This window comes from Tachypleus tridentatus, chromosome 12, assembly GCF_004210375.1.
Source record: "Tachypleus tridentatus isolate NWPU-2018 chromosome 12, ASM421037v1, whole genome shotgun sequence".
In the NCBI taxonomy this organism is placed as follows: domain Eukaryota; kingdom Metazoa; phylum Arthropoda; class Merostomata; order Xiphosura; family Limulidae; genus Tachypleus; species Tachypleus tridentatus.
This window is the reverse complement of record NC_134836.1, coordinates 33,915,124-33,925,274: the sequence shown is the minus strand read 5'-3', so window position 1 is coordinate 33,925,274 and position 10,151 is coordinate 33,915,124.

Here is a 10,151-nt window from a genome sequence, read left to right as displayed (position 1 = left end):
AAAGTTTTCTGTACCACCTCGTCGTTAGATTGAAAGCAGCTAGCCAACACACCAGCCGTCACACATACTTGAACTACTATAATGGAATTATGGGACTTCATCGTCACTCTTATACAACACTCATAGACGGGAAATCTAGAGAGAAAATTCGCAGTATTGGAATTGTAACTGTGGGCCCCTCTCTAGCTGCTAAGGCACACTGGACAAGTGATTACATCAAATTGACCGAAACAATAATCTTGATTTGTACCAAATTAAGCAGTAAATCCACTGATACAAAATACACATTGACTACAGAGTGAATCACGGAAAGACGTACTTTATAATTATTGTTCTTACACTTTAATGAATATTTAATTTATATTCTAATTTGAATATACAAACTCAAGACCACTCTTATGGAATGACAAATAATTGTACTGAATGAGATTCAAATTTGGGTTAAGTTTGACTCTTTAACTTTAAGGAATTAGTTCATCATCGTATTTATCTATGATATTCAAGATTGTTTTATTACATTTTATTATTAAATTAGGTTGAAGTCTAACTTTACGACGTTAAGGTAGGCCTGACATAGCCAGATGATTAAGGTGCTCGACTCGCAATGTGAGAGGCAGGGATTTGAATCCCCGTCTCCTTCTGGCTATCGGGATGTTAAAATATGACAGTCAAATCCACTATTTGTTTGTAAAAGAATAGCCCAAGAGTTTACGGCTGGTGGTGATAACTGGGTGCCTTCCCTCTATTCTTTCACTGCTACATTAAAGAAGATTAACCTCAGAAGTCTTTAAGTGAAATGAAAAAACAAACGACTTTTAGGAAGTTGTTCATCACCGTATGATATTTAAGATATTTTTAATATTTCAATAATAAATATATAATATGAATACGTTTTACAGTCCGAGATATATGAACATTAACTTAGTAGCTAAAGTTTCTATTACGTCCTTCCTGCATTACAAGTTTTGGTGGTCCAGTTTTTTAACTGTTTTGCTACTCGGTTGTCACATACAGAAAGTGAAGTTAGCTGTGAATTTAAGATGAACGTAAACTGATATTGATAAATCATCATAACGCTGAAAGTAATTTGACATTAATTACTTTTTTCTGTATTTTAATACTAATCGAATTTTCTTTATTTTTTTTAAAATGACAAACCACTATAGATTTATATATAAGACAGATTAATATTTACCCTAAATATTGCTTGAAGAAAATATTAAAAACCACACATCTGATATTTAAAAATGAAATGAGTTTAATGTATTTTTAACATCAATTTTAATACATTTGAGTTACTTAATTACGAATATTTTTTCTGTTAAATAAGGATATTATTTATTTTATGTGATCGATTTTGTTTCAGACAAATATATTATTAACATATTTTTGTGTTTATTTCACAAGGATAACAAAAAGCCAATGATTTCATGGGATCTTACACAAAGTAAAATTGATGGATTTCTAAAAACTGAAATTACCAACCAACTCTTTAAACCTGTCGATGAGAATCATTCAAAAACATTTCTATTATCCGGAGAATCAAAGAAAACATTTGAAACGTAAAATAATTTTCTGAGCCGACAAAGTGAAATCTTAATGTTTAGTTTATTTTGAATCCATTATTCGTTTATTTGTGTATTGAAATATCCTTAGTATGATGTATTACTATTTATTTTCTCCTGTTGTTATACAGATGTAAAACATAGACTTTATCTGAAACAGTAATAAAAACATAGTGTAGAAAAGTTGAATGAAAGCTGATCCAGTATATTATGAGCTAGGGTGTTTATAGAATAACAGTGTATTTAGAAGTTTTGTCAATAAATGTATCAGTTTTATCCTCAAGCCTGTAATTTCACATTTTTATTGTAAGGTGTGTTCTATAATGATAAACATAAGTATGTTGGATATATAAAAGAATAATAGCTTGATTACTGTATCACTGATACTGGTCATGAAGTACACAGCAACTGTTTGATTATAAGAATATTACTAAGGCAGAGTTATGTCTAATATTTTTTGACAATGAGAATTTATCGAGCTTTTAGTACAAATGCAAATAGTTTTAGTCAGCAAGAAACAAGCTCAAATGAAAGATTTCTGAAAATATTCCCAGAAAGACAAGAATATACTTTTTGTTTTATTTTATACAGTATTAGTGATTAAACATAATTATTTCTTTAGATAGTTTGTTTAAACTCTTGTGTAACGAATCAACTTGTGAAGCTAAACATAAGATTTAATAATCGTGCCCGATTAATACATTGATTGAAATATTCTCAGACAAAACTTAATACTAGGAATTGTACATCCAGATTTTAAAAATGTTATTCAATTCTGAGAGATAAAAATAGTTAATTATATAGGGTTTGATCGGGAAATGTAGGATATTCTCACATCTGACACCCAAGAAGATCTGACACTTGATTGAATGATTTTTGTAAATTTTTTGTAATTCTCGGAAACAAAATACTTTAATAATTGATCATAGTCAAAGATGGTAAATCGACAGCCTGGTTTCCTGTAACTCTCGTTCTAAACATCAAAGTTCCGATTAATCCCTCAGGTGTAAATTGTGTTCTGGGTAATATAAATTTTCATGGGGCTCAGCAGATAGCCCAATGTGGCTTTGCTATAAGAAAACGCACACACATACGCATCTTGGTTTATTTATACTTGACATCATTGTGTAACTTCTCATATACCGTTATTAACTGTGCTCAGTTTTTCTGTATATTACATGTATATAAATCCCACATGAAATTTTATAAAATTATAATTTTTCTCTCGAAGAATTTGAAAATAGTGTAAAATGCATCAGTTCTCCCTTCTTAAAAAAATTTAACCACTAAACTTTCGTGTGTCTGTTGTTTCTTGTTGCACTGAACAACGGTTGCATTAATCCATCTGAAATGTTTAGTGATAAGATTCATACTATAACCCAACCTTAACAGTGACCGAATAATATTTTCACGGTTATTTATTTCATCATAATATTACTATTATATTTCATTCATTACCACAATTCATTAAACCAATCGCATAATAATATTGTTTTACATTTCCAACAGTATTTAAAATTAGGTGTCGTCAATATAATGTACTGCATAATTCGTACATAATGGATGTTTCTCAAATCAATAATACTATCATCAAACAGTACTTTCATTATCTTAATCGTATATCACAAGATATACTACTTAATATACTACTAAATCGAACACAAACAAATAGCGATGTAAATCAGCAGACATCCCGCTGTGCCACTGTGGTGTGTAAAAGTTCATTTTGTGTATCCTCATCCTCTGTTTTCCTTCATCAGTTAAACATTCAGACCGATACAGATGATAACTTTTAACTATCTTTAACGTCATTGGGCTTGTTTGTTTTATGATTCTTTCTACTCAGTTGCCAGCTTTATAGTGTTTACTCTTTTAACTACGGGAATGCATTACATGTTCTGAGTAAAAAGCATAGTTTGACTTGGCATTCTTCTAAGTTATTCCAATTGTTTGTTTGTTTGTTTGTTTTTTTAATTTCGCGCAAATATACATGATGGCTATCTCCACTAGCCGTCCCTAATTTAGCAGTATAAGACTAGAGGGACGGCAGTTAGTCATCATCACCCACTGCCAACTCTTGGGCCATTCTTTTACCAACGAATAGTAGGATTGACCGTAACGTTATAACGCCCCTACTGCTGAAAGGGAGAGCATGTTGTTGTGACGGATATTTAACACTATTACTGTTAAGACGAATGTTTAAGAAACAATTGCCCGGCATGACCAGGTGGTTAAGGCTCTTGACTTGTAATCTGAGGGTCACGGGTTTGAATCCCCGCCGCACTAAACATGTTCGTTATTTCAACCGTGGGGGCATTATAAGTGATGGTTAATCCTACAATTCATTAATAAATGAGTGTCCCAGGAGCTGACGGTGGTGTGATGACTAGGTTTCTTCCCTCTAGTCTCACATTGCTAACTTAGGGACGGTTAATGCAGATAGTTTTCATGTAAATTTACACGAAAATTGTAACAAACCGACAAAGAATCAATGATTAAGAACACATTTACATTAAAATGCTTCACAATAAATTCATGAATAAATATACCATTATTATGTCTGTGGAACCCGAATCTGGATAGCATTTTTATTTCAACATATTGACCACAATAATCAGCATAAAAATATGCAATACTGTCCACACTGCAGCCCATGTAGTACATCTTGGTTGTAAGTCCACGTTCAACAGTTCTTGGTGAATTTTCTTATTTTGAGACTATGTGGAGGTTGTCCTAATGGGTCAAAATGTGCTCCTTTTTATTTCAACTAAAGTAAACACAAACCCACTGACTACTGCTTTCATTACTGAGGTCCAAGATGATGATGTATAATTGTTTTTCTGCACAGTCAGGTCGCTAATCACCGCTAAAGATGTCCCCAAACTCTTTTCTTGTAAATAAACATTGTGAGAGTATCAAATAAGTCTAAATGAGTTCATTGTTTTCTCGATGTCAGTTACGAGGTTTCTATCCTCATCGATTTCTAAAACTGACTGATATTATTCATATGCTAGAACATTTTTAGTATTGAGTAAGGCACTACCACGACGTATTTTAATTCATAAATGTCTATGTTTCACCAACTTAAAGTGAGAATCTCCAAAAGATTGGTAGAGTGTTAGATAAAAACAAGTGTGTATCCTCCAGATTATTCATCATATCTTATATCATTTCCTTAATCTTGAAATTGTTTTCCTGTTCCACTATATGTTTTATAGAATTCTTGTTCCGTTGACTCTCATTCCATAAACGGCATCTTATACATCAAGCAAGAAACTACTGTATGGTCCCTTAATAAATTAATTAAATCTGTATAGTTAGTCTTCATTTTCTTAAACATTTGCTTCCATATTTCATGATTTTGTATCCTTGAGCCTCAAGTTGTTTCTATTACTAACTTGTGCTGTTTATAATAAACCATATAGGTCTATTTAGAACTACGTTCTTTGTGTCATTGTCATAACATTTACTATAGCCATGGTAGTAGCATATTTTATTCCATACAGAAACCAACTTCTCAATAATTTAGGATTTGCTTTTCACCATCGTTAAGAGCAAGTTGGATTTTTACTATCTCGGATTTTTGTACATAATATAACAAGTACTTGGTTGTAAAGTATCCATGATTAGGTGTGAAAAACTATCGAATTTGATGATATAAACCTCCATCTGAATATAACCAAATATTCAGAAACTGGTCACGTACTCAGGCGAAACTACATCATAGATTGTGAGCAATTCTTTCCTCAATTGAAGACAGCACCACAGAAATATATATATATTTGATCGATAGTATCTAGATAAAGATAAAAAACTAAAAATGCGAATTTCGACACAATTTTCAAGAAAACAACAAAAATTAATAGGAACCAACATTGACAGTTTTTTCTCTTACCTGTGCATCTGTTTTTGAAAGTCAAAGATGTACTCTTCCTCTCATTGCTGAAAGTGACAATCCAGGAACTTTTGTCTTATGAATATTAATATGATGTCAGGAGAGTGAAAACGGCCATTCAGTATAGGTTCTCAATATTTTTCACTTGAGTTTATACTGGAAAGGTAAGAGAAATATCCTTTCCCTAGCTCTTCTTATCCAATATTTTGAAAAACAATAATAAAAACATAGGTATATACTCGCAATTGACAATTATCCTAATTCTGAAACTTTTGACAACGATAAGCGTGTTTTTTTTTTTCCATCATTTATGATAATTTCGAGCTTCATTTCTTGGCGACTAAAATAATTTAAGGTGAAGTGTCTGTCTAACTCTTTCATATTATGTGCTATAGCTATATAATTCGCACCTTCTTTGTAAATAAAAAATTGACAGAATTCGTCGAATAAATTACAATTTGGTTCCATGATCTCTTTCGAAAACAAAACAAACAAAAAACCAGTGTGTATTTGACGAACCTTTTTTCTGATACTAACGACAAAAGTATTTACGTGCTGGTAGAAATTATCAAAGATATCGTTTGTTTACTATTTTTTGATTCATGTCTCTTTTAATATTTTGCAGATTTACAAAATTTGTTACAACTACTACAAACTAGGGGTTCAACTCTCAAGCCTTCATCATTTTTACAAACATTAAAATAATCAGAAGAATTATGTTTATTTAAATGCTCAAACGCGTTGTCACATTGTGAACAGTAATAACTTTAACCGAGGAAATTTTTCATTGATGTTACAACACTGAAAGATGAACTCGTACCATAAGTATATTTTTCTTAACGTGAAGAACCTCTACATGCTGCACGATTGAAATTATCTGAAAATCCTAAATCTATTTAAAAAATTATGTTGACTTTCAAATCTAGAAACATCTTCTATGCTATTGTATGTTGCGTCTTTTCAGAGCAATCTTAAGACGGGTACTATAGGAAAGGTTATTGTTATTGTTTATAGCAATCACTGATCATTTTTCAAGTCGATGAAAACAAATTTCTCAAATTTAATTGGAAGTGAATCGATCTTTCTATATGAAAAATTATTCTGAGCTTACTGAAACTTATTCAACTGCTAACACTATGTTGGGCACTGTATGTAAACTGTAGGCTAACTGAGTGACAAAATATAAATTTACTGTTTTTTAACACTATGTAACAGATTAAGATGTAAGATACTGAAATAGATATCAAGAACTGAAAGTATTACTCAGATTATACGAATACAAAGTCAACATTACCTTCAAGCGTTTTATATATATCAGTGACAACGTGGCAATATTCTATATTATAACATTCAAGGTTTAGCTAGGACTAAAAGCCAAATGGTTTTTTCTAAATTTAACAACTATCGTACATATTTTCTAAACCAAGATGGAAAGTGTTCTTAAACATAACACTCGACAAGCTCTAATCACCTTTCTCTTCTTAGTTTTAAGGCTGTTTGAAGTACGTACAATAACAACATCGATATTTCCACAGTAGTTTGTGTACTGTATAATCACTGTCTCTATAAGTGTATGACTTTTGTAACTCTTGAAAGTTTCCAAACTCTATGCATGGAGAATCTAAAAATTTATGTAATTTAATATTTTATATAACAGTAAAGTTAAACAAAAAATCGTTCATTTATTATCTTTAGTTGTAAGGTGATAACATTTTTTCATTATAATAACTGTCACATTCGAATAATATACAAGTTTTACTAAAGCTAGCGGAAACAACAAGTATCCTACAGGACAATGTCTTAAAGAAGTTATGAATAGTATAGAAATGTATTCCATTGTTTCACAAGATTTGTGTTACCACTGAAGATTAGAGGTATGTTTACCGGTGATCAACATCTAATACCATAAGACACTCTCCAAGTTTAATTCAACTGTGATCTTGTAAAGAAAATCGATGAATATATAGTGAGACGTTCATTTAAGATTTTAGTTGAAACAAACTGTATTCATACATGTTAAAATACGGAAAATAATAGTTTCAAGTTGAGAGATTGATGAAGTCATCATACATAGAAGTATAGTCACACTATCACAGCGCATTTATTAAAATCCTAGAGACAGCTGTTAAAATAATGATTTCAATATAGTTAAATTTAAACACTGATCATTGATCATGTGAAAGTACAGTATCCACTTTTGTAAAATGATTGTAAGATAACGCCATGAAGTATCATGTGTAACTAAAATATTTTCTCAAGTAAAAGCATAAAGTCAAGCTACTGAAAGTGTAAGTTTAACTATTGCATAATATTTAAAAATGTTTTTGATGACGTAATCTCATGTTGAAAGAAAATAAAAACAATGTATATGTAGACTCAATTATCATGATGGGTAGTTACAAACTATCGCTGAATGATCAACTTCCATAGTTTCAAGACATTGATCTTCTCCATGACATTGTATGATTTTTATATGAGTGCAGACCAATTTCAAACAATTACATAAAAAATGGCTAAAACTCTGGGTTGGACAACACATACGTTGAAAAGTGATTTTATCACACTTACTCTATAAAACAACATTTATTTGGCTCTGATTTCAGAACTGCTTTACCGTCTTTCTTTATAGCATCCATATTTTTATTTTCAACTCTTGACATAATTGATAACTTTAATGATATATCAAACTGCTTCTCAATATGTACGTTTCTGGCACTTTGAATTAAATTATTTTTGTTTCTTTTTTAATGCAAAGTTTCACAATTGGTTAAACGTACTCTTTCACTAATATTAAAATTCGGTGTTTTTGGTATATGATTCTCTCATACTAACTACTCAGCCATGAATGTTATGGAGTGAAAGCCTTTTCTCAAGATGGCATAGCATGACGTAAGTAACTTGCTTGTTATCATATGTTAGTATTAGGCATATTATATCTTTTAATAATGCACTTTATTGATGAGTGAAACACGTCGCATGCAACAGATATGTCGAAATTAAAGTGGTTTGAATATTATTGTTATACATTATTCTAACTGTTGAAAGTTTTCATGGGGCTAGATATAAAATATAGTATTATAAATGTAATAAGTTTAACATTTATTTCTGACAGTAAGTACAGTAATATAATCTCGCTTTGCCAGCTTGATGCGCAAGTTAATTCACCCATGACTTGTGACAGACGTTTATAATCAACAAGAAGTTGAAGAAACTATTATTACACGTAAAACCATCACTTAAATTGAGATTAATACAATTTTAACTTCTTGATATTTTCACTGTAAATGTTTACTGTAGGTTATCTTTTGTACCACGTAATGCTTTCTGTTAAAATTTTACAAAGAACAATTCATTCGAACTTCTATGGTGGATTTAACATTTGGGAAACATAACAGGAGTTTATCTAATAGATAGTGATGTTGATTTCAGAAGTGTGACTATTAGCAGGAGAAAAGGTATGCGTGTTCTAATTAAACTGGCCTGGCATGGCCAAGCGCGTAAGGCGTGCGACTCGTAATCCGAGGGTCGCGGGTTCGCGTCCGCGTCGTGCTAAACATGCTCGCCCTCCCAGCCGTGGGGGTGTATAATGTGACGGTCAATCCCACTATTCGTTGGTAAAAGAGTAGCCCAAGAGTTGGCGGTGGGTGGTGATGACTAGCTGCCTTCCCTCTAGTCTTACACTGCAAAATTAGGGACGGCTAGCACAGATAGCCCTCGTGTAGCTTTGTGCGAAATTCCAAAACAAACAAACAAACAAATCTAATTAAACTATGTTAATGACAACATCCGGAGATAATCTGGGCAACAACTTCCCAAACTCATAGACGCAATACCTCAAGTCCTCATTCATCAATGTTCTGTAGTATAATTATTTAGGTTTATGTACACTCATAAAACAAAGAAAGGAAGAAAAAATGAATTTTGTTCATTGAACTACTAACCAATCAATACTCGCTATTCGTGTTATTACTTGCCCATGCTTTTCTTATTGGGCAGAACTGTTGTACACTTTTATTCTTACTAGTTCAGAAAACTGAATGTCGTATCTTAATCGCTACACACTATAAAACGTAATACAGTTATAACACTAAATAAATAACAACGAACATGCGTATAATCCATTTTGAATTCGTAGGCGGCTGTGTATGCAGCCTACACGAACTTCCTATACGGAGTACCTATTGCACGGATATCTATCAACTGACAGGTCCATTGATATCACTTCGTCTCTGCATTTATACGCTTCTAACGGTAAACTAACAAGTCATGTGATTAGTCTTATTCTTAATAGGTACAAAACTACAGAATGGATTATATACAGGAATACCTCGCATTGTGCGGTTGCTGCGTTGGAAAAACTACCGCATTGATTGAATCAGCACTGAATGGGGGGGGGGAATAGTTTCAACAGGAAAAATAATGATACGTGGGTATCATAAGGAATTTCTTCATAGTAGAAATAATTAAGCCTGATTAGTTAGAAAAAAACACAAATAGTTATGAGATAAAATAAAAAAGATATTAATTGATAATCTTTATTTTGAAACATTAAAACGATGAGAATTTTATTTTGAAAAAATGAAAAGTGTAATAAATTTACTGTTTAATGAAAATCTATCAAAAATTAGTTGCACCATATTCTTTTTCTTCATTTCATCGTAGTGTTCTCGGTCTGGATCATGATTCATAAT